At 37.1% G+C, this 26,316-nt stretch overlaps 1 long non-coding RNA gene across 2 annotated transcripts; it reads right to left on the reverse strand.

Annotated features, from left to right (window-relative positions):
- Positions 1–18,690: 18,690 nt before the first annotated feature.
- LOC131256547 (uncharacterized) lies at positions 18,691–20,035 on the reverse strand. 2 transcript variants are annotated; one of them, XR_009176882.1, is made up of 2 exons: positions 19,433–20,035; positions 18,691–19,057 (listed from the first exon to the last, which is right to left on the reverse strand). It is a non-coding gene; the product is annotated as an uncharacterized LOC131256547 (long non-coding RNA). The 2 variants fall into 2 exon arrangements; XR_009176881.1 differs by having other exon boundaries at positions 18,691–19,063.
- Between the last annotated feature and the right edge of the window lie 6,281 nt (positions 20,036–26,316).

Below are 26,316 nucleotides of genomic sequence, written 5' to 3' on the forward strand. Positions count from 1 at the left end.
AATGGGCCAAATCATATGAATTTGGATCATTGTAAAAAGAAACTTGATAGTTTGAATTGTGTATAGAATTGAAGAGAGTCCTACAAAATTAACTAAGTGGATTACTGAGAACTAGCCTCAAACATTACGAATATATGTCTCAACTTAACATATCCAATGGGATGGGTCATGGAAAGAGGCTTCAATCGTATGATTAGTTTAGATCACTAGCTGCAGCACGAATCATATGATGCATTTGGATTGCTGAATGGGCCGAAGCATATAAAAAGTTCAAATTCGCTAAATTGCCAAAGCATGTTAAAGGTTTTGATCCATTGAAATGGCCCAAGCATGACAAAAGGTTTGGATCACTAGAAATGGGCCATCATATGAACAGTTCCGATCATTAGTAAAGTTGAAGAGGGTCCTATAAAATTTTGGGCATGGATCAACTTAGCATATCCATTGCCAAGGATAATGAAAAGCAGCTTTAATCATATGATGAGTTTGGATCATGAGAAAAGTAGCTTCAATCATATGATTTGTTTGGATCATCAAAAGCAACTTCAATCGTAGGATGAGTTTGGATAGCCGAATGAGCCGAATTATATGAACAATTTGTATCCACTGAATGGCCCAAGCATGTCAATGTTTTTTATCCATCCAAATGGCCCATGTCAAAGGTTTGGATCACTAGAAATGGGCCAAATCATATGAATTTGGATCGTTGTAAAAAGAAACGTATTCTTTGAATTATGTATAGAACTGAAGTGGATCACTGAGAACCAGCCTCAAATATTACGAATGGATGGTTCAACTTAACCTAACCATTGGGATGGGTCATGGAAAGAGGCTTCAATCATATAATGAGTTTAGATCACGAATAGCAGCACGAATCATATGATGCGTTTGGATCGCTGAATGGGCTGAATCATATAAGAAGTTCAAAACCGCTAAATGGCCCAAGCACGTTAAAGGTTTTGATCCATTGAAATGGCCCAAGCATGTCAAAGGTTTGGATCACTAGAAGTGGGCCAAATCATATGAACAATTAGGATCATTTGTAAAGCTGAAGAGGGTCCTACAAAAGTTTGGGCATGGATCAACTAAGCATATCCATTGCCAAGGAACACGAAAAGCAACTTTAATAATTTGGATCGTTGAATGGGCCAAAGCATATAAGAAGTACATATTCACTAAATTGCCTAAGCACGTTAAAGGTTTTAATCCATTGAAATGGCCCAAGCATGTCAAAGGTTTGGATCACTGGAAATGGGCCAGATCATATGAACAGTTTCAATCATTAGTAAAGTTGAAGAGGTTCCTAAAAAATTTTGGGCATGGATCAACTTAGCATATCCATTACCAAGGATAATGAAAACCAGCTTTAATCATATGATGAGTTTGGATCATGAAAAGTAGGTTCAATCATATGATGAGTTTGGATAGCTGAATGAGCTGAATTATATGAACAATTTGTATCCACTGAATGGGCCAAGCATATCCATTGCCAAGGATAATGAAAAGCAGCTTTAATCATTGAGGAGTTTGGATAGCTAATGATCGAAACTTAGCATATCCATTGCCAATGATAATGAAAAGCGGCTTTAATCATATGATGAGTTTGGATCATGAAAAGCGGCTTTAATCATATGATGAGTTTGGATCATGAAAAGCGGCTTTAATCATATGATGAGTTTGGATCATGAAAAGCAGCTTTAATCATATGATGAGTTTGGATCATGAAAAGCAGCTCCAATCCTATGATGAGTTTGGAACGCTGAATGAGCTGAATCATATGAACAATTTGGATTCACTGAATGCCCCAAGCATGTCAATATTTTTTATCCATCGAAATGGCTCATGTCAAAGGTTAGGATCACTATAAATGGGCCAAATTTTATGAATTTGGATCATAGTAAAAAGAAACTTGATTGTTTGAATTGTGTTTATAACTGAAGAGGGTCCTACAAAATTAACGAAGTGGATAACTGAGAACCAGCCTCAAATATTACGAATAGATGGTTTAACTTAACATATCCATTGGGATGGGTCATGGAAAGAGGCTTCAATTTTATGATGAGTTTAGATCACTCACAACAACACAAATCATATGATGCATTTGGATCGCTGAATGGGCCGAATCATATAAGAAGTTCAAATCCGCTAAATGGCCAAACACGTTAAAGCTTTTGATCCATTGAAATGGCCCAAGCATGTCAAAGGTTTGGATCAGTAGAAATGGGCCAAATCATATGAACAATTTGGTTCATTTGTAAAGCTGAAGAGGGTCCTACAAAATTTTGGGCATCGATCAAATTAGCATATCCATTGCCAAGGATCATGAAAAGCAGCTTTAATCATATGATGAGTTTGTATCAAGAAAGGCAGCTTCAATCATATGAGTTTGGATCATGAAAACCAGCTTCAATCCTATGATGAGTTTGGATCGCTGAATGAGCTGAATCATATGAACAATTTGGATCCACTGAATGCCCCAAGCATGTCAATGTTTTTTATCCATCGAAATGACCCATGTCAAAGGTTTGGATCACTATTAATGGGCCAAATCATATGAATTTGGATCATTGTAAAAAGAAACTTGATAGTTTGAATTGTGTATAGAACTGAAGAGGGTCCTACAAAATTAACTAAGTGGATCACTGAGAACTAGCCTCAAATATTACGAATATATGGTTCAACTTAACATATCCAATGGGATGGGTCATGGAAAGAGGCTTCAATCGTATGATTAGTTTAGATCACTAGCTGCAGCACGAATCATATGATGCATTTGGATTGCCAAATGGGCCGAAGCATATAAAAAGTTCAAATTCGCTAAATTGCCAAAGCATGTTAAAGGTTTTGATCCATTGAAATGGCCCAAGCATGACAAAAGGTTTGGATCACTAGAAATGGGCCATCATATGAACAGTTCCGATCATTAGTAAAGTCGAAGAGGGTCCTATAAAATTTTGGGCATGGATCAACTTAGCATATCCATTGCCAAGGATAACGAAAAGCAGCTTTAATCATATGATGAGTTTGGATCATGAGAAAAGTAGGTTCAATCATATGATGAGTTTGGATCATGAAAAGCAGCTTCAATCGTAGGATGAGTTTGGATAGCCGAATGAGCCGAATTATATGAACAATTTGTATCCACTGAATGGCCCAAGCATGTCAATGTTTTTTATCCATCCAAATGGCCCATGTCAAAGGTTTGGATCACTAGAAATGGGCCAAATCATATGAATTTGGATCGTTGTAAAAAGAAATATATTCTTTGAGTTGTGTATAGAACTGAAGTAGATCACTGAGAACCAACCTAAAATATTACGAATGGATGGTTCAACTTAACCTAACCATTGGGATGGGTCATGGAAAGAGGCTTCAATCATATAATGAGTTTAGATCACGAATAGCAGCACGAATCATATGATGTGTTTGGATCGCTGAATGGGCTGAATCATATAAGAAGTTCAAAACCGCCAAAATGGCCCAAGCACGTTAAAGGTTTTGATCCATTGAAATGGCCCAAGCATGTCAAAGGTTTGGATCACTAGAAGTAGGCCAAATCATATGAACAATTAGGATCATTTGTAAAGCTAAAGAGGGTCCTACAAAAGTTTGGGCAAGGATCAACTAAGCATATCCATTGCCAAGGATCACGAAGAGCAACTTTAATAATTTGGATCGTTGAATGGGCCAAAGCATATAAGAAGTACATATTCGCTAAATTGCTTAAGCACGTTAAAGGGTTTAATCCATTGAAATGGCCTAAGCATGTCAAAGGTTTGGATCACTGGAAATGGGCCAGATCATATGAACAGTTTCAATCATTAGTAAAGGTTCCTAAAAAATTTTGGGCATGGATCAACTTAGCATATCCATTACCAAGGATAATGAAAACCAGCTTTAATCATATGATGAGTTTGGATCACGAAAAGTAGGTTCAATCATATGATGAGTTTGGATAGCTGAATGAGCCGAATTATATGAACAATTTGTATCCACTGAATGGCCCAAGCATATCCATTGCCAAGGATAATGAAAAGCAGCTTTAATCGTATGATGAGTTTGGATAGCTAATGATCGAAACTTAGCATATCCATTGACGAGGATAAGGAAAAGCGGCTTTAATCATATGATGAGTTTGGATCATGAAAAGCGGCTTTAATCATATGATGAGTTTGGATCATGAAAAGCGGCTTTAATCATATGATGAGTTTGGATCATGAAAAGCGGCTTTAATCATATGATGAGTTTGGATCATGAAAAGCAACTCCAATCCTATGATGAGTTTGGAACGCTGAATGAGCTGAATCATATGAACAATTTGGATTCACTGAATGCCCCAAGCATGTCAATGTTTTTTATCCATCGAAATGGCTCATGTCAAAGGTTAGGATCACTATAAATGGGCCAAATTTTATGAATTTGGATCATAGTAAAAAGAAACTTGATTGTTTGAATTGTGTTTATAACTGAAGAGGGTCCTAAAAAATTAACGAAGTGGATAACTGAGAACCAGCCTCAAATATTACGAATAGATAGTTTAACTTAACATATCCATTGGGATGGGTCATGGAAAGAGGCTTCAATTTTATGATGAGTTTAGATCACTCACAACAGCACAAATCATATGATGCATTTGGATCGCTGAATGGGCCGAATCATATAAGAAGTTCAAATCCGCTAAATGGCCAAACACGTTAAAGCTTTTGATCCATTGAAATGGCCTAAGCATGTCAAAGGTTTGGATAAGTAGAAATGGGCCAAATCATATGAACAATTTGGTTCATTTGTAAAGCTGAAGAGGGTCTTACAAAATTTTGGGCATCGATCAAATTAGCATATCCATTGCCAAGGATCATGAAAAGCAGCTTTAATCATATGATGAGTTTGTATCAAGAAAGGCAGCTTCAATCATATGAGTTTGGATCATGAAAACCAGCTTCAATCCTATGATGAGTTTGGATCGCTGAATGAGCTGAATCATATGAACAATTTGGATCCACTGAATGCCCCACGCATGTCAATGTTTTTTATCCATCGAAATGACCCATGTCAAAGGTTTGGATCACTATTAATGGGCCAAATCATATGAATTTGGATCATTGTAAAAAGAAACTTGATAGTTTGAATTGTGTATAGAACTGAAGAGGGTCCTACAAAATTAACTAAGTGGATCACTGAGAACTAGCCTCAAATATTACGAATATATGGTTCAACTTAACATATCCAATGGGATGGGTCATGGAAAGAGGCTTCAATCGTATGATTAGTTTAGATCACTAGTTGTAGCACGAATGATATGATGCATTTGGATTGCCGAATGGGCCGAAGCATATAAAAAGTTCAAATTCGCTAAATTGCCTAAGCATGTTAAAGGTTTTGATCCATTGAAATGGCCCAAGCATGACAAAAGGTTTGGATCACTAGAAATGGGCCATCATATGAACAGTTTCGATCATTAGTAAAGTCGAAGAGGGTCCTATAAAATTTTGGGCATGGATCAACTTAGCATATCCATTGCCAAGGATAACGAAAAGCAGCTTTAATCATATGATGAGTTTGGATCATGAGAAAAGTAGCTTCAATCATATGATTTGTCTGGATCATGAAAAGCAGCTTTAATCGTAGGATGAGTTTCGATAGCCGAATGAGCCGAATTATATGAACAATTTGTATCCACTGAATGGCCCAAGCATGTCAATGTTTTTTATCCATCCAAATGGCCCATGTCAAAGGTTTGGATCACTAGAAATGGGCTAAATCATATCAATTTGGATCGTTGTAAAAAGAAACGTATTCTTTGAATTGTGTACAGAACTGAAGTGGATCACTGAGAACCAGCCTCAAATATTACGAATGGATGGTTCAATGTAACCTAACCATTGGGATGGGTCATGGAAAGAGGCTTCAATCATATAATGAGTTTAGATCACTAATAGCAGCACGAATCATATGATGCGTTTGGATCGTTGAATGGGCTGAATCATATAAGAAGTTCAAACCCGCTAAAAGGCCCAAGCACGTTAAAGGTTCTAATCCATTGAAATGGCCCAAGCATGTCAAAGGTTTGGATCACTAGAAGTAGGCCAAACCATATGAACAATTAGGATCATTTGTAAAGCTGAAGAGGGTCCTACAAAAGTTTGGGCATGGATCAACTAAGCATATCCATTGCCAAGGATCACGAAAAGCAACTTTAATAATTTGGATCGTTGAATGGGCCGAAGCATATAAGAAGTACATATTCGCTAAATTGCCTAAGCACGTTAAAGGTTTTAATCCATTGAAATGGCCCAAGCATGTCAAAGGTTTGGATCACTGGAAATGGGCCAGATCATATGAACAGTTTCAATCATTAGTAAAGTTGAAGAGGTTCCTAAAAAATTTTGGGCATGGATCAACTTAGCATATCCATTACCAAGGATAATGAAAACCAGCTTTAATCATATGATGAGTTTGGATCATGAAAAGTAGGTTCAATCATATGATGAGTTTGGATAGCTGAATGAGCCGAATTATATGAACAATTTGTATCCACTGAATGACCCAAGCATATCCATTGCCAAGGATAATGAAAAGCAGCTTTAATCATATGATGAGTTTGGATAGCTAATGATCAAAACTTAGCATATCCATTGCCGAGGATAATGAAAAGCGGCTTTAATCATATGATGAGTTTGGATCATGAAAAGCGGCTTTAATCATATGATGAGTTTGGATCATGAAAAGCAGCTTTAATCATATGATGAGTTTGGATCATGAAAAGCAGCTCCAATCCTATGATGAGTTTGGAACGCTGAATGAGCTGAATCATATGAACAATTTGGATTCACTGAATGCCCCAAGCATGTCACTATTTTTTATCTATCAAAATGGCTCATGTTAAAGGTTAAGATCACTATAAATGGGCCAAATTTTATGAATTTGGATCATAGTAAAAAGAAACTTGATTGTTTGAATTGTGTTTATAACTGAAGAGGGTCCTACAAAATTAACGAAGTGGATAACTAAGAACCAGCCTCAAATATTACGAATAGATGGTTTAACTTAACATATCCATTGGGATGGATGGAAAGAGGCTTCAATTTTATGATGAGTTTAGATCACTCACAACAGCACAAATCATATGATGCATTTGGATCGCTGAATGGGCTGAATCATATAAGAAGTTCAAATCCGCTAAATGGCCAAACACGTGAAAGGTTTTGATCCATTGAAATGGCCCAAGCATGTCAAAGGTTTGGATCAGTAGAAATCGGCTAAATCATATGAACAATTTGGTTCATTTGTAAAGCTGAAGAGGGCCCTACAAAATTTTGGGCATCGATCAAATTAGCATATCCATTGCCAAGGATCATGAAAAGCAGCTTTAATCAAATGATGAGTTTGTATCAAGAAAGGCAGCTTCAATCATATGAGTTTGGATCATGAAAACCAGCTTCAATCCTATGATGAGTTTGGATCGCTGAATGAGCTGAATCATATGAACAATTTGGATCCGCTGAATGCCCCAAGCATGTCAATGTTTTTTATCCATTCAAATGGCCCATGTCAAAGGTTTGGATCACTAGAAATGGGCCAAATCATATGAATTTGGATCGTTGTAAAAAGAAACGTATTCTTTAAATTGTGCATAGGACTGAAGTGGATCAGTAAGAACCAACCTCAAATATTACGAACGGATGGTTCAACTTAACCTAACCATTAGGATAGGTCATGGAAAGAGGCTTCAATCATGTAATGAGTTTAGATCACTAATAGCAGCACGAATCATATGATGCGTTTGGATCGCTGAATGGGCTGAATCACATAAGAAGTTCAAAACCGCTAAATGGCCCAAGCACGTTAAAGGTTTTGATCCATTGAAATGGCCCAAGCATGTCAAAGGTTTGGATCACTAGAAGTGGGCCAAATCATATGAACAATTAGGATCATTTGTAAAGTTGAAGAGGGTCCTACAAAAGTTTGGGCATGGATCAACTAAGCATATCCATTCCCAAGGATCATGAAAAGCAACTGCAATAATTTGGATCGTTGAATGGGTCGAAGCATATAAGAAGTACATATCCGCTAAATTGCCTAAGCACGTTAAAGGTTTTAATCCATTGAAATGGCCCAAGCATGTCACAGGTTTGGATCACTGAAAATGGGCCAGATCATATGAACAGTTTCAATCATTCGTAAAGTTGAAGAGGTTCCTAAAAAATTTTGGGCATGAATCAACTTAGCATATCCATTACCAAGGATAATGAAAACCATCTTTAATCATATGATGAGTTTGGATCATGAAAAGTAGGTTAAATCATATGATGAGTTTGGATAGCTGAATGAGCCGAATTATATGAACAATTTGAATCCACTGAATGGCCCAAGCATATCCATTGCCAAGGATATTGAAAAGCAACTTTAATCATATGATGAGTTTGGATAGCTAATGATCGAAACTTAGCATATCCATTGCCAATGATAATGAAAAGCGGCTTTAATCATATGATGAGTTTGGATCATGAAAAGCGGCTTTAATCATATGATGAGTTTGGATCATGAAAAGTAACTTTAATCATATGATGAATTTGGATGATGAATCATATGAACAATTTGGATTCACTGAATGCCCCAAGCATGTCAATGTTTTTTATCAATCGAAATGGCTCATGTCAAAGGTTAGGATCACTATAAATGGGCCAAATTTTATGAATTTGGATCATAGTAAAAAGAAACTTGATTGTTTGAATTGTGTTTAGAACTGAAGAGGGTCCTACAAAATTAACGAAGTGGATAACTGAGAACCAGCCTCAAATATTACGAATAGATGGTTTAACTTAACATATCCATTGGGATGGGTCATGGAAAGAGGCTTCAATTTTATGATGAGTTTAGATCACTCACAACTGCACAAATCATATGATGCATTTGAATCGCTGAATGGGCCGAATCACATAAGAAGTTCAAATCCGCTAAATGGCCAAACACGTGGAAGGTTTTGATCCATTGAAATGGCCCAAGCATGTCAAAGGTCTGGATCAGTAGAAATGGGCCAAATCATATGAACAATTTGGTTCATTTGTAAAGCTGAAGATGGTCCTAGAAAATTTTGGGCATCGAACAAATTAGCATATCCATTGCCAAGGATCATGAAAAGCAACTTTAATCATATGATGAGTTTGTATCAAGAAAGGTAGCTTCAATCATATGAGTTTGGATCAGGAAAACTAGCTTCAATCCTATGATGAGTTTGGATCGCTGAATGAGCTGAATCATATGAACAATTTGGATCCACTGAATGCCCCAAGCATGTCAATGTTTTATCCATTGAAATGACCCATGTCAAAGGTTTGGATCACTATTAATGGGCCAAATCATATGAATTTGGATCATTGTAAAAAGAAACTTGATTGTTTGAATTATGTATAGAACTGAAGAGGGTCCTACAAAATTAACTAAGTGGATCACTGAGAACTAGCCTCAAATATTACGAATATATGGTTCAACTTAACATATCCAATGGGATGGGTCATGGAAAGAGGCTTCAATCGTATGATTAGTTTAGATCACTAGTTGTAGCACGAATGATATGATGCATTTGGATTGCCGAATGGGCCGAAGCATATAAGAAGTTCAAATCCGCTAAATTGCCTAAGCACGTTAAAGGTTTGATCCATTGAAATGGCCCAAGCATGACAAAAGGTTTGGATCACTAGAAATGGGCCATCATATGAACAGTTCCGATCATTAGTAAAGTTGAAGAGAGGTCCTATAAAATTTTGGGCATGGATCAACTTAGCATTTCCATTGCCAAGGACAAGCGGCTTTAATCATATGATGAGTTTGGATCATGAGAAAAGTAGGTTCAATCATATGATGAGTTTGGATCATGAAAAGCAGCTTCAATCGTAGGATGAGTTTGGATAGCCGAATGAGCCGAATTATATGAACAATTTGTATCCACTGAATGGCCCAAGCGTGTCAATGTTTTTTATCCATCCAAATGGCCCTTGTCAAAGGTTTGGATCACTAGAAATGGGCCAAATCATATGAATTTGGATCGTTGTAAAAAGAAATATATTCTTTGAGTTGTGTATAGAACTGAAGTAGATCACTGAGAACCAATCTAAAATATTACGAATGGATGGTTCAACTTAACCCAACCATTGGGATGGGTCATGGAAAGAGGCTTCAATCATATAATGCACTTAGATCACTAATAGCAGCATGAATCATATGATGCGTTTGGATCGCTGAATGGGCTGAATCATATAAGAAGTTCAAAACCGCTAAATGGCTGGTTCAACTTAACCTAACCATTGGGATGGGTCATGGAAAGAGGCTTCAATCATATAATGCGCTTAGATCACTAATAGCAGCATGAATCATATGATGCGTTTGGATCGCTGAATGGGCTGAATCATATAAGAAGTTCAAAACCGCTAAATGGCCCAAGCACGTTAAAGGTTTTGATCCATTGAAATGGCCCAAGCATGTCAAAGGTTTGGATCACTAGAAGTGGGCCAAATCATATGAACAATTAGGATCATTTGTAAAGCTGAAGAGGGTCCTACAAAAGTTTGGGCATGGATCAACTAAGCATATCCATTGCCAAGGATTATCAAAAGTAACTTTAATAATTTGGATCGTTGAATGGGCCAAAGCATATAAGAAGTACATATCCGCTAAATTGCCTAAGCACGTTAAAGGTTTTAATCCATTGAAATGGCCCAAGCATGTCAAAGGTTTGGATCACTGGAAATGGGCCAGATCATATGAACAGTTTCAATCATTAGTAAAGTTGAAGAGGTTCCTAAAAAATTTTGGGCATGGATCAACTTAGCATATCCATTACCAAGGATAATGAAAACCAACTTTAATCATATGATGATTTTGGATCTTGAAAAGTAGGTTCAATCATATGATGAGTTTGGATAGCTGAATGAGCCGAATTATATGGACAATTTGTATCCACTGAATGGCCCAAGCATATCCATTGCCAAGGATAATGAAAAGCAGCTTTAATCATATGATGAGTTTGGATAGCTAATGATCGAAACTTAGCATATCCATTGCCAAGGATAATGAAAAGCGGCTTTAATCATATGATGAGTTTGGATCATGAAAAGTAGGTTCAATCATATGATGAGTTTGGATCATGAAAAGCAGCTTCAATCGTAGGATGAGTTTGAATAGTTGAATGAGCCGAATTATATGAACAATTTGTATCCACTAAATGGCCCAAGCATGTTAATGTTTTTTATCCATCGAAATGGCCCATGTCAAAGGTTTGGATCACTATAAATGGGCCAAATCATATGAATTTGGATCGTAGTAAAAAGAAACTTGATTGTTTGAATTGTGTTTAGAATTGAAGAGGGTCTTACAAAATTAAAGAAGTGGATAACTGAGAACCAACCTCAAATATTACGAATAGATGGTTCAACTTAACATATCCATTGGGATGGGTGATGAAAAGAGGCTTCAATCTTATGATGAGCTTAGATCACTAACAACAGCACAAATCATATGATGCATTTGGATCGCTGAATGGGCAAATCATATAAGAAGTTCAAATCAACTAAATGGCCAAACACGTTAAAGGTTTAGATACATTGAAATGGCCCAAGCATGTCAAAGGTTTGGATCACTAGAAATGGGCCAAATCATATGAACTTTTCAGGATCATTTGCAAAGCCGAAGAGGGTCCTACAAAAGTTTGGGCATGGATCAACTAAGCATATCCATTGCCAAGGATCATGAATAGTAGCACGTTGAATTGGATCATTGAATTGGCTGAATCATATAAGAAGTTCAAATCCGCTAAATGGCCCAAGCACGTTAAAGGTTTTGATCCATTGAAATGGCCCAAGCATGTTAAAGGTTTGGATCACTAGAAATGGGCCAAATCATATGAACAATTAGGATCATTTGTAAAGCTGAAGAGGGTCCTACATAAGTTTGGGCATGGATCAACTAAGCATATCCATTGCCAAGGATCATGAAAAGCAGCTTTAATCATTTGGATCACTGAATGGGCCGAAGCATATAAGAAGTACAAATCCGCTAAATTGAATAAGCACGTTAAAGGTTTTGATCCATTGAAATGGCCCAAGCATGTCAAAGGATTGGATCACTAGAAATGGGCCAGATCATATGAACAGTTTCGATCATTAGTAAAGTTGAAGAGGTTCGTAAAAAATTTTGGGCATGGATCAACTTAGCATATCCATTGCCAAGGATAATGAAAAGCAGCTTTAATCATATGATGAGTTTGGATCATGAAAAGTAGGTTCAATCATATGATGAGTTTGGATCATGAAAAGTAGCTTCGATCGTAGGATGAGTTTGGATAGCTGAATGAGCCGAATTATATGAACAATTTGTATCCACTGAATGGCCCAAGCTTGTTAATGATTTTTTATCCATCGAAATGGCCCATGTCAAAGGTTTGGATCACTATAAATGGGCCCAATCATATGAATTTGGATCATAGTAAAAAAAAACTTGATTGTTTGAATTGTGTTTAGAACTGAAGAGGGTCCTACAAAATTAATGAAGTGGATAACTGAGAACCAACCTCAAATATTACAAATAGATGGTACAACTTAACATACCCCATTGGGATGGCTCATGAAAAGAGGCTTCAATCTTATGATGAGCTTAGATCACTAACAACAACACAAATCATATGATGCATTTGGATCGCTGAATGGGCCGAATCAAATAAGAAGTTCAAATCCACTAAATTGCCGAAGCATGTTAAATACATTGAGCACAATGAAAGGAAAATAGAAATCTCAGCCGGATAAATGGTGCATATAATTTGGATCGTAGTAAAAAGAAACTTGATTGTTTGAATTGCGTTTAGAACTGATGAGGGTCCTACCAAATTAATGAAGTGGATAACTGAGAACCAACCTCAAATATTACGAATAGATGGTTCAACTTAACACATACCAATTGGGATGGGTCATGAAAAGAGGCTTCAATCTTATGATGAGCTTAGATCACTAACAACAGCACAAATCATATGATGCATTTGGATCGCTAAATGGGCCGAATCATATAAGAAGTTCAAATCCACTAAATTGCCGAAGCACGTTAAATACATTGAGCATGATGAAAGGAAAATAGAAATCTCAGCCGAATAAATGGTGCTAATTCAAGGTAATTACGAACCATCAACTAAAAGATGATCTTTTAGAAATTGAAACGGGAACTGAAAAAATGACAAAATGATAAAGAAATCGAGAAAAGAATTCACATTTAGATGCAAATGAATGTGTCCACACGTGCAACATGGGTAGAAGCCCGATTGTCAAACTTAATTCTATAGCATTTAAGCAACCATGAAAGGTAAAGATAAATTAGTACAGGGTGCACAAGATGAGATTTAGCTTATGATTAGCTTTTGCCCCCCACGATGGAATTCAATTCTCCAAAAAGATTCCATTCAAGGACAATTTGAGTCTAAATACATTGAGAGTGATGAAAGGAAAAACAAATCTCAGCAGGATAAATGGTTCTGATTCAAGGTAATTACGAACCATCAACTAAAATATGATTTTTTAGAAATTGAAACGGGAACTGAAAAAATGACAAAATGATATAGAAATCGAGAAAAGAATTCACATTTAGATACAAATGGCAAAACAGAATTACCTTTGACAAAAACATTATAACATGGATTAATTGATGACATATTAAACCATAGATAAGTATATGTTATTAAGCTCTGTTATTCCTTAAAAAGAAAGTGAAAAGTAGCTACAACCGTATGATTTTGGATCGCCGAATGAGCCTAATCATATGAATAATTTGGATCCACTAAATGGCACAAGCATGTCAATGATTTTTATCCATCGAAATGGCCAATGTCAAAGGTTTAGATCACTAGAAATGGGCCAAATCATATTAATTTCGATCGTTCTAAAAGGAAACCTTATTGATTGAATTGTGTATATAACAGAAGAGGTTAGGGCATGGATCAACTTAGCATATCCATTGGCATGGATCATGAAAAGCAGCATCAACCATACGATGAGTTTGGATCAAGAAAAGCAACTTCAATCATAAGTTGAGTTCGGATCATAAAAAGCAGCTTCAATCATATGAGTTTAGATTGCCGAATAAGCCTAATCATATGAATAATTTGGATCCATTGAATGGCTCAAGCATATCAATGATTTTTATCCATCGACATGGCCAATGTCAAAAGGATTGGATCACTAGAAATGAACCTAATCATATTAATTTGGATCGTTGTAAAAAGAAACTTAAATCATTTAATTGTGTATAGAATAGCAGAGGGTTTAGTTTGGATCATGAAAAGCACCATCAATCATAAGTTGAGTTTTGATCATGAAAAGTAGCTTCAATCGTATGAGTTTGGATCGCCGAATGAGCCTAATCATATGAATAATTTGGATCCACTGAATGGCACAAGCATGTTAATGATTTTTATCCATTGAAATGGCCAATGTCAAAGTTCATATCACCAGAAATGGGCTAAACCAAATTAATTTGGATCGTTGTAAAAGGAAACCTTACCGATTGAATTGTGTATATAACAGAAGAGGTTAGGGCACGGATCAACTTAGCATATCCGCTGGCATGGATCATGTAAAGCAGCATCAACCATACGATGAGTTCGGATCATGAAAAGCAACTTCAATCATATTTTGAGTTTGGATCATAAAAAGCAACTTCAATCTTCTGAGTTTGGGTCGCCGAATGAGCCAAATCATATGAATAATTTGGATTCACTGAATGGCTCAAGCATGTCGATGATTTTTATCCATCAAAATGGCCAATGTCAAAGGATTGGATCACTAGAAATGCAGAAGAGGGTTTAGGGCATAAATCAACCTAGCATATCAATTGCCATGGATCATGAAAAGCAACTTCAACCATATGATGAGTTTGGATCATGCAAAGTAGCTTTAATCATATGCAATGAAAAGTAGCTTCAATCGTATGATGCGTTTCGATCACCGAATGAGCCTAATCATATGAACAATTTGGATCCACTGAATGGCTCAAGCATGTTAATGATTTTTTTACATTGAAACAAGCAATGTCAAAGGTTTGGATCATTAAAAATGGGCTGAATCATAATAATTTGGACCGTCGTAAAAAAGAAACCTGTTGATTGAATTGTGTATGGAACAGGAGAGGATTTTAGGGCATGGATCAACGTAGCTGCATATCCATTGCCATGAATCATGAAAAGCAGCTTCAACCAGAGGATTAGTTTGGAGCATCAAAAGCAGCTTTCAACAATATGTTGAGTTTGGATCATGAAAAGCAGCTTCAATCGTATAATAACTTTGGATCGCCGAATGAGCCTAATCATATGAAAAATTTGGATCCGCTGACTGGTTCAAGTTTGTCAATGATTTTTATCCATCGAAATGGCCAATGTGGATCACTGGAAATGGGCTAAATCATATTAATTTGGATCGTTGTAAAAAGAAACATGATCGATTGAATTGTGTATAGAACAGAAGAGGGTTTAGGGCATGGATTAACTTCGCATATCCATTGCCATGGATCATGAAAAGCAGCTTCAACCATACGATGAGTTTGGATCATGAAAAGCAGTTTCAATCATATGTTGAGTCTGGATAATGAATAGAAGCTTCAATCATATGATGAGTTGGGATCATCGAATGAGCCTAATAATATGAACAATTTGGATCAAGTGAATTGCACAAGCATTTCAATGATTTTTTATCCATCGAAATGGTCAATGTCAAAGGTTTGGATCACTAGAAATGGGCCAAATCATATTAATTTGGATTGTTGTAAAAAGAAACCTATTCGTTTGAATTGGGTATAGAACAAAAGAGGGTTTTAAGGCATGGATCAACTTAGCATATCCATTGCCAAAACTCATGAAAAGCAGCTTCAACCAGAGGATGAGTTTGGATCATCAAAAGCAACTTCAATCATATGTAGAGTTTGGATCATGAAAAGCAGCTTCAATCGCATGATGAGTTTGGATCGCCGAATGAGTTTGGATCATGAAATGTAGCTTCAACCATATGACGAGTTTGGATCATGAAAAGCAGCTTCCATCGTATGATGAGTTTGGATCGCCGAATGAGCCTAATCATATGAACAATTTGGATCCACTAAATGGCTCAAGTTTGTCAATGATTTTTATCCATCAAAATGGTCAATGTCAAAGGTTTGGATCACTAGAAATGGGACAAATCATATTAATTTGGATCCACTGAATCAGAATGGCTCAAGCATGTTAATGATTTTTATCCATCGAAATGGCCAATGTTAAAAGATTAAATCACTAGAAATGAGCCGAATCATATTAATTTGGATCGTTGTAAAAAGAAACTTAAGAAGAGGGTTTAGGGCATAGATCAACTTAGCATATCTATTGTCATGAATCATGAAAAGCAGCTTCCACCGTATGATAACTTTAGATCATGAAAAGCAGCTTCAATCATATGTTGAGTTTGGATCATGAATAGCAGCTTCAATATTATAATGAGTTTCGATCTTCAAATGAGCCTAATCATATGAACAATTTGGATCCACTGAATGGCTCAAGTATGTCAATGATTTTTATCCATCGAAATGGCCAATGTAAAAGGATTAAATCACTAGAAATGAGCCGAATCATATTAATTTGGATCGTTGTAAAAAGAAACTTAATGATTTAATTGTGTACAGAACAGAAGAGAGTTTAGGGCATAGATCAACTTGGCATATCAATTGCCATGAATCATGAAAAGCAACTTCAACCATATGATGAGTTTGGATCATGAAAAGCAGCTTCAATCATATGTTGAGTTTGGATCTCAAAAAGTGGCTTCAATCGTATGATGAGTTTGGATCACCAAATGAGCCTAATCATATGAACAATTTGGATCCACTAAATGGCTCAAGTTTTTTCAATGATTTTTATCCATCAAAATGGCCAGTGTCAAAGGTTTGGATCACTAGAAATGGGACAAATCATATTAATTTGGATCATTGTAAAAGGGAACCTGATCGATTGAATTGTGTATATAACAGAAGAGGATAGTATGGAACAACTTAGCGTATCCATTTCCATGAATCATGAAAAGCAGCTTCAACCATACGATGAGTTTGGATCATAAAAAGCAGCTTCAATCATATTTTTAGTTTGGATAATGAACAGAAGCTTCAATCGTATTATGAGTTTTGATCACCGAAGGAGACTAATCATATGAACAATTTGGATCCACTGAATGGCACAAGCATGTCAATGATTTTTATCCATAGAAATGGCCAATGTCAAAGGCTTGGAACACTAGAAATGAGCCGAATCATATTAATTTGGATCATTGTATAAAGAAACTTAAATGAATGAATATTGTTATAGCACAAAAGAGGGTTTAGGGCATAGATCAACTTAGCATATCAAGTGGATGGATCATAAAAAGCAGCTTGAACCATATGATTAGTATGGATCATGAAAAGCAACTTCAATCATATGTTGAGTTTGGATAATGAAAAGCAGCTTTAACAATATGATGAGTTTGGATGGCCGAATGAGCCTAATCATATGAACAATTTGGATCCACTGAATGACTCAAGCATGTTAATGATTTTTATCCATCGAAATGGCCAATGTCAAAGGTTTGGATCACTAAAAATGGGATGAATCATATTAATTTGGATCATTGTAAAATGAAACCTGATTGATTGAATTTTGTATAGAATAGAAGACGGTTTAGGGCATGGATCTACTTAGCATATCCATTGCCATTGATTAAGAAAAGCAGCTTCAACCATATGATGAGTTTGGATTATGAAAAGCAGCTTTAATCATATGATGAATTTGGATCATGAAAAGCAGCTTCGATCGTATGATGGGTTTGGATCGCCGAATGACCCTAATCATATGAACTATTGGATCCACTAAATGGCTCAAGCATGTCAATGATTTTTATCCATCGAACTGGCCAATGTCAAAGGTTTGGATCACTAAAAATGGGCCGAATCATATTAATTTGGATCATTGTATAAAGAATCCTGATTGATTGAATTGTGTATAGAATAGAAGAGGGTTTTAGGGCATGGATCAACTTCGCATATCCATTGCCATGAATCATGAAAAGTAGCTTCAACCATAGGATGAGTTTGGATCATGAAAAGCAGCTTCAATCATATGTTGAGTTTGGATCACGAAAAGTAGTTTCAATCGTATGATGAGTTTGGATCACCAAATGAGCCTGATCATATGAACAATTTGGATCCACTGAATGGCACAAGGATGTTAATGATTTTTTTCCATCGAAATGGCCAATGTCAAAGGTTTGGATCACGAAAAATGGGCCGAATCATATTAATTTGGACCGCTGTAAAAAGAAACCTGATGGCAAGTGACCTGCTATAACTGACTGACAATGTCCAGTCTGTACATAAGCTTCATACAGTTATTATTATTATTATTTTTGTGTGGAAGTGAATGCTTGATACAGTTCATTACAAGTTCGTTTTGTGGGATGTTAGAATATGGTTGATTTAGTTATTTCTCCTCTTCCATTTTCTAGAAGCTATTAAATTTCAGCAGAGAAAGGTGCACAACTCCAACCCTAACAACAAGCAATTGTGCAAAACTCAAAAAGAAAGCATCAAACGATATAGAACTAATCAAATGTTCTCTAATTATTTACTAATCCTCCATCAAATGAAGCAAGCAACCAATTCAGCTATAGCGAAATTGTAACCGGGTCAATCTTGAATGAATGTAAATACGCACATACATACATACATGCACATGCATGTTTGAAGAAACATAAAGACGAAGCATGCCTTGCTGGAGAGTAAAAAGGGAAAGGTGAGAGATTTAATTCTCAAACGCCCAATTGAGTATGACGAAAGAATCTAGTGGGAAATTGCCATCAACACTCTAGTTTGTTCTCAGCTAGTTAATCTGCTTCTTTGTTTGCATCTTGAGGAATTGTTGAAAGAGATCTCTATATTTCCATCTAAGATCAGCATTCCTTCCATGGAGTCCTGGCATCCAGCAATCTCCATGTACATGCATCTTCTTAGACATTGATTGTACATTCCAAATCTGTGACTTGTGCAGAGAACATCCAATTCAACACATCCACAATATCCAAACTTCATATCTGGGTTTTAGCTTTCAAAGATCAATCTTTATCAGATGGGTTTGTTGATGAAGTGAAATGCTTTTTTTAAAACCAATATAAATTTTATATTTAAGAGCCATCTTTTAATCAATGCATGAAGATCTACAGTCAGATGTTTGACTCAAGAACCCCAACCAAGGACGGCCCATATGCAAAGGAAATGCAGAATCAACTTGTTTGAGAATTAGAATTAAAATTCAAAAAAAAAAGAAAAAAAGAAGAAAGATAAAACCCACCAAAACAAAATGCCCCAAACGCCCAAAAACAGAACTGAAAATGGTGTCAAGAAAGACTACCTCAGATCTTCAAAAATTCCAGAACTTCAGAGAAAATTCCCTTCAATCCTCTCCTTCAGGAAAGCGAAGATGCTTCCCTTCTAGCATCGGCATACCCTTCAACCGTAAAACCCCTTCAACCGTAAAACGCTCGGACCCACAACCACCTCCTTCGATCTCACCATCATTGTTGGGCCATATCATCTCTGCAGGTGGGCCCATGGGACCCACGGCCTGTGTGGGCCACGGGTGATGGTGTTTGCCAACCGGCAAGGGCCGCAACATATGAAAAGGAGAAAGAGAGAGAGAGCACCAATCTCTTCAGTTCCAGGCTCCGCTCCAGCGAAGGGTCGTCGGATGCTCGGATCAGATTTGGGATGGAGAAATGGAGAATGAGAAGACGAGGAAAAGGAAAAACTGAAAAGGGGATCCGGTCCTTGGATTTGGGAAGAAGAATGAGAAGAAGAGGAAAGGGGTAAAGGGAGGGCAAGCGTCCGCCGTCCGATCAGTCATTTCGGGCTTCGGAGAGTAGAAAGAGGAATTGATAAGAAAGAGGGAGAGAGATGAGAAATTGAGAAGGTTTGAGGTTTGGGTTTTGGACCGTTGGAAGTTTTTGCTTGGGTATTAAGTATGAGAGGTTTGGGTTGGGTTTTGGACCGTTGGAAGTTTTTGCTTGGGTATTAAGTCTGAGAGGTTTGGGTTTCAGACCGTTGGAAGTTATTGCTTGGGTATTAAGTTTGAGAGATTCCAGAGGACACAAGATGCCGCACCGCAGGAAGCTCCTATGGTTGGAGCTGTGTGGGGGCTCACAGAGATTCCTCTGATAAATCCGCTCCGTCCATTAGTTTCTAAAAATCTCAGTAAGATCGAAATACAAAAAATAACTCAGATCCAAAATGCATGTGAGTCACACCACAGGAAATAGTCATAACAGAAACATCCACCGTTGAAACTTTCCTGGAGCCGACCATGATGTTTATATGCTATCCAAAGCGTTCTTAGGCTATTACCAGCCGAAATCGGATTGCGTACTGAGTTACTCAGTACGCTCTTATCGTACTGAGTAAACTCAGTTGGGCCCACTGAGAATGCATGTGGTTTATCCACGCCGTCCATTCGTTTTTACAGATCATTTTATTGGTTCAACCCCAAATTGATGCATATACAAAGCTCAAGTGGACCATACCACTGGAAAAAGTGGAAGTATTGATTTCAACGGTTGAAAATTTTCTAAGGCCCCCCAGTGATGTTTATTTGTCATCCAACCTGTTCACAAGATGAGAAAGACATGGATGAAGGGAACGCAAAAATATCAGCTTGATCTAAAACTTCTGTTGCCTCCAAGAATTTTTCAATGGTGGATGTTCAATTCACACTTTTTCCAGTAGTGTGGTCTATTTGAGGTTTGAATATACTCCATTTTTGGGATAAATCTCTAAATTTATGTTTTAGAAAAGATGAAAGGAGTGGATACAATGCATGAATGACACTAAGGCCCACAGAGTTTACTCAGTACGCTCACCGTACTGAGTTACTCAGTACGCAATCCGCTTCCTTACCAGCCAGCTTAAGCTGTAAGATCAGATATCACACTAGTATAAAAATTATGCGGCCTCACAAAAATTTCCAATGGTGGCCGTTAATCCCCACTGTTTTGTTTGGTGTGGCTTATTTAAGTTTTCGATGTACCTGATTTTTCGAATCTGTTTTACTTTTATGTTCATAGACTGATGGATGGAGTGTATTTTTTATGGTTAGTCTCTGTGGACCCCACACATCTTCCGACCACAGGATCACGGGTCCCGGGGAACTCGGGTCTCTTTTAGGATCTAAGAGTGGATCAGTTGCGGACCTGACCGTGGGTCCACCTTGTTGTCTGCATTGTATATCGATGCCATCCATCCGTTTTCTATGCTGATTTTATGACATTTTCTAATAAATAAAATATATTTAAATCTGAGGGGAACCATACCATAGGAAACGGTAGGAATTCAACGGCCACCACTAAAAACTTTCTTGGCTCACGGTAGTGTTTATTTTTCATCCGTTCTTACGAATTTATCAGCTTGATTCAAAACTTTTGTAGCCCACAAAAGTTTTAGTGGTCAATCACCACGGTGTGGTCCATCCGATATTTAGATCTGCTTTAATTTCGGGATGGAAAAATGGATGGACACCATCGATATTCAATAGATATGTCAAGGTGGGCCCACGGTCACCATAACTTTTTGGTTGAAGCGGGGTTGCATTGGGTACTCTTTGGAAAATATAGAAGGACGCTGCTTAGGTGAACCTCTGGGCTACCATAATGTATGTGCCTTAATGCCATACGTGAGCTCAGGTAGCTCGACTCATAAAAGCTCGATTCAACTCGGTTCAAAATTGAGTTCGACAAGCTCGAGTTGACTCGAATTAAACTTAGATTGAACTAGTTTGGTGACTTGGTTATTTTGATATTGATGTTGTTAACCAAGTATTTGATGAAATGACTCAATGAAGCGGCTAGTGGTGAGGAAGGTATGGATATGAAACAAATATCCTCTGTATCTTGATTTTTATGTTGCTTACTAAGTATTTGATGAAATACATGTAAACTATTGCTCTTGTTTTACATACCGGGAGAAATTGAAGGTGTACTCTGCATAAGCTCGATCTTGGCTGAACTCGGCTCGAACTGGGCCAAGCTGTTGACCGAACCAAGTTGAGCTGGCCAGTCAACCTTGAGGACCGAGCCAAGCCAAGTTCGAGTAAGGGTCAGCTAGTGGCCAAGCCGAGTTGAGTTGTGCCAAGCTCGAGTCGGTTCGACTTCTGTACAACTCTAGCCTTATATCCATGCCGACCATTTGTTTCACCGGAACATTTTAAGATATGAGCCCAAAAATGTAATCGATCCATATCTCAAGTGGACCACACTATAAGAAAACAACAATTTCAAAACTGTTTTGATCCCTTATTTAGGAAGCACCAATAAAAGCCATGTAACCATTGGCAGAAGCTTGTAATTTTTTTTCCAATTAGAACCTGTATTTTTTAAAAAATATTTGAAACCCAAAGAATGTTGCAGCACTAGACAAGTTTAGAGATATTCACTAGATGGACAGTAACTCGCAGTCCAGCTAGTTGGACTAGAGACCTCCATAATTGCACTTATATTTCATTTTTTCAGGTGGTCCACCATTATATCACTTTTAATTTTGTTGAATTTTTTACTGTTAGACTGTTTTGAGGGTATTCTCCTTTACCATGGGGACATGTAAATATATATTGCTTGAAAATTTTCAAACCTTATTTTATTTTATTGTTTGAAAATTTCCAGTTAGGAATTGAACCTCTACAAACAAAAAATCAAATTAGGCTTGCTTCTTGTTTCCATCGCATGTCCTTACTTACTCAGAAGAGCAACTCATTTTCTGAATCGAACCTAACTTGTTTTTATTGCTTTTTTTTTTTTCCCAGCATTTATAACATGAATTGCAGTGGAAGCTTAGAACTTCCAATGTAAGTTTATAGTCTGGTAACTGCATATTATTGTCCTCAGCCATATAGAGAAATTGAATGATTTTCTGTCTTTAGCATTCAAAATATATTTGATCTGTCTATTCTTAAGTGTAATTCAATGAGGCATGTGTTTCTCATGCCATACGTTTACATTTTACCTTTGTCATGCTTGAAACATGTTAACATGTAACTGTATCATGAATGCCTTGTTATTAGAGGCAACTTGGTCTTTTCTTTATTGTTTTTGATCCCTGTTGAAAAGATGCCATTGACCATTTAAAGGTTTAGGTGTAATTCTACATTGTTCCCAATGGTGTGTCCATCTCAGTGTTTTGTTGGGAGATCTTTTGTACATACGGTGAACTTACCCCATGATTGATGGATCAAATGTCAAACATACAACATAACGGCCGCACAAAGCTTAGATGTTTTATGAATCTTAATGCTTGAGTTTTTGAATAATATAGAAAGGGGACCAAAGAAGTGGAACCTCACACCCCAACGCCTATAGCGCTAAGTTGTTTTACATGATTTATACAATGGTGTTGTAAATGGAAAATAGCACACTAAAACAACCTTGAAATGAAATTTGTCTAATGAGTAGCTTGGATTGGCTTAGATCTTTTATATGCATGTAATTGCTAAAAGCAGGTTGGGCCAATTGACCCTTAGTTTGGCCCGATCTAGACCTAGGCCTGGCAGTGGAGCTATATTACAAGCCCAAGCCCAATCTATTTAGGTTGGGTCTTGGTTGATTTTCTACCACAAATTGTACCTTGTTCCACGTGGTATGTTTTGTCCAAAGTCCACCTGTGGTTGGCAAGTAGAGCATTGAGCTCCATTTGGTCCACCATGTCGTGTGGCTACAATCCACTACCACTACAAGAAATCGGCCTTAGCCGACCGATGGGGCCACCTTTGCTGACGGCCAGTTTTAAGGGCCGCGGGCAAAGGTCCCTATATTATATATAAAAAAAGAAGAAACCCCTAAGCGCCGACTCTCTCTCTCTCTTCCTCTCACTCTCGCTCTTGCTCTCTCTCTCTCTCCACCGCTCCCTCTCCCTCTCCCTGTCGTGCGCTCTCCCTCTTTCTCTCTCTGCCTCTCCTTCTCTGTCTCTGGCCCTCTCCCTCTCGCACGCTCTCCCTCTCACTCTCTCTATCCCTATCTCTCTCTCTCTATCTCCTCGGCCCTCTGTTGCAGTTCGGCCTTTTGCTGCTCGTGAATCTCGGATTCTCAGGTATGATGTAAGGCTTTTCCCTTCTTGCTGTTGCTTTCTACAATTTGGAATACCTGATTAAGAATATGCATTGTCGAATCCCTAATTAGGGATTTGCATAACAAATCCCTAATTAGGGATTTGCATTGTCGAATCTGTTTTTAGGGATTTCCATTTGTCTTACTATTCTTGCTACAGGTTGCACCATATAAGAAAATATGACGAGTAGCTTTCGTAATGATTTAAAGGAGAAATGATATGATAGAAACTTGGAACTTTCATGTTAAATACATATTCAATATGTTAGTTGTGAAACAGAGATTTATATCACCTATTCAAACAATTTTGTAAATTTTCTAATGATCATTACAATTACATGTTATAGGTATATTGTTACCCTTTTGCTTATTTGGTTTCTCAATAAGAGAGTTGTATTATTGCCTCCCAAGATAGAAGATTTGCAGTTTGATGGATATATGAAATCTGGTGTGTGATTTCAGGATAATTTCAAAAGTCCAAGTCTTGTGCCTCTATTTATCATAATATTCTATTAGATTGTATGTCGTGATTGTAACTTCTCAAATCGTTTCACGTGACATAAACATTGGTGGATAGGCCCCAGTACTTTATGTTGCATAATGATCAGGTGAACAATGTATTGATTTTATGTGGCATTTTAGTTTCCTTCTTTTATTAGTCTTTATCATCATGGAACCTTATGCCTTCTTAGTGTTTAATTAATTAATTTTTTTTTTTTTAGAGTTGCATAATCTCTTCGGAGCAAACATGAATATCTTCTTTTATAGAAGCTTAATCATTATCATCATCAAACCTGATCTTTTAATAATTAAAACGGTATACCACATGCCATCTCTACTGTATATAATGCGAGAAGCATTTGGCCAATTTTTCTAGTCCACTTTGAAAATTCCATAATGCAAAAGCTAGCACAAAAGCCTAAAGGGCAAAGTTGATAATTGTGAACTACGGATGCTAAGTAGAAGAAATAGTTTCTTCCCTTCTTGCAAAAGGGGAAAAAAATAAAGAAAGAAAGAAAAGAAAAAAATAAAAGAAAAGTTCCTAGTCTGGAATTCAGAACTGATAGAACTACTTGTGCTTGTAAAAGCAACTCATCGGCAATATTCCTTGCGCCCCGACTAAGGTGAGGTTGGCTGATCTTAAAAAATAAATCCTTTTTCCTATTGTAATAAGTATCTTTAGACCCTTCTACATGGCTTGCTGGCTCTGTTTATAAAGCCTATACAGCAATATGGAGTTCAAACTTAATGAGGACTTTGATATTTTGGTAACAAAAGGAAAGAAATTAATTGCCAACTGCTGTCAAAATAAGTAAGAATTGAAGTAGGAAGAGGACTCAACTATTCAATGCCTCAAACTATATGGACTATACAAGCCTTGTTGTTTGGACTGGGATTAGATCCAGATAGTGGGACAACACATGGTGCCCAACTGATGATGTAAACACATCTTGTTCTATCCAGTTGTAATGGGCCAAAAATGTGATCAGAACTATTGATCATGCCCCTGGACAGATTTGATGGCCTGATTTTTCAATCCTTTAGGATGTGCTCTTGCATTAGTGAAACACTATTGTCTATACATACCATTTTCTTATAGGGAGTTTGGAGATGTTTCCTTACCTATTAACATGACTTGGTGTTGTTATTATCTCATCAGCTTTGCCCACTTTCAAGTTTTTCTTCTGTACTCAAAAGCTTTAACTGAGCTGATTGATTGTCTTCACACTGTTGACACCTTCTATGATTACTGGTATTGATCATGTTCCTTCTGGATCTAGGTGATTGATTGTAAAACTCAGCAAAGCAGGTTCTTCCCATTGCTGGCTTCGGCCTATGCTTTCAGGTTTGTTGGTGAGTGGTTGAAATGGCTGTACACGGATGTGACAGAGATTGCAAGCGAATGATTTCTCAACATTGCCTGAGGCTCATGTATTCACTGCTGGTTTGAAGTCTTTGACAAACACTGCGATTGTTGTTATGAAACTGAGTCCCCTTGAAGTATGCAATTAGTCTAAAAGTCTGGTTGGTTTAAATCACTATTTGTTTACTGCTACTGTTTTCTACTTTAGTTTTATAATTCTTGTTACCTCAGTATTTTTTCCAACTGTAGAAGTGCTAGGGCCTTAGTCCACTACCCATTTGGTTGTCT

This window comes from Magnolia sinica, chromosome 9 (assembly GCF_029962835.1).
Source record: "Magnolia sinica isolate HGM2019 chromosome 9, MsV1, whole genome shotgun sequence".
NCBI lineage: Eukaryota > Viridiplantae > Streptophyta > Magnoliopsida > Magnoliales > Magnoliaceae > Magnolia > Magnolia sinica.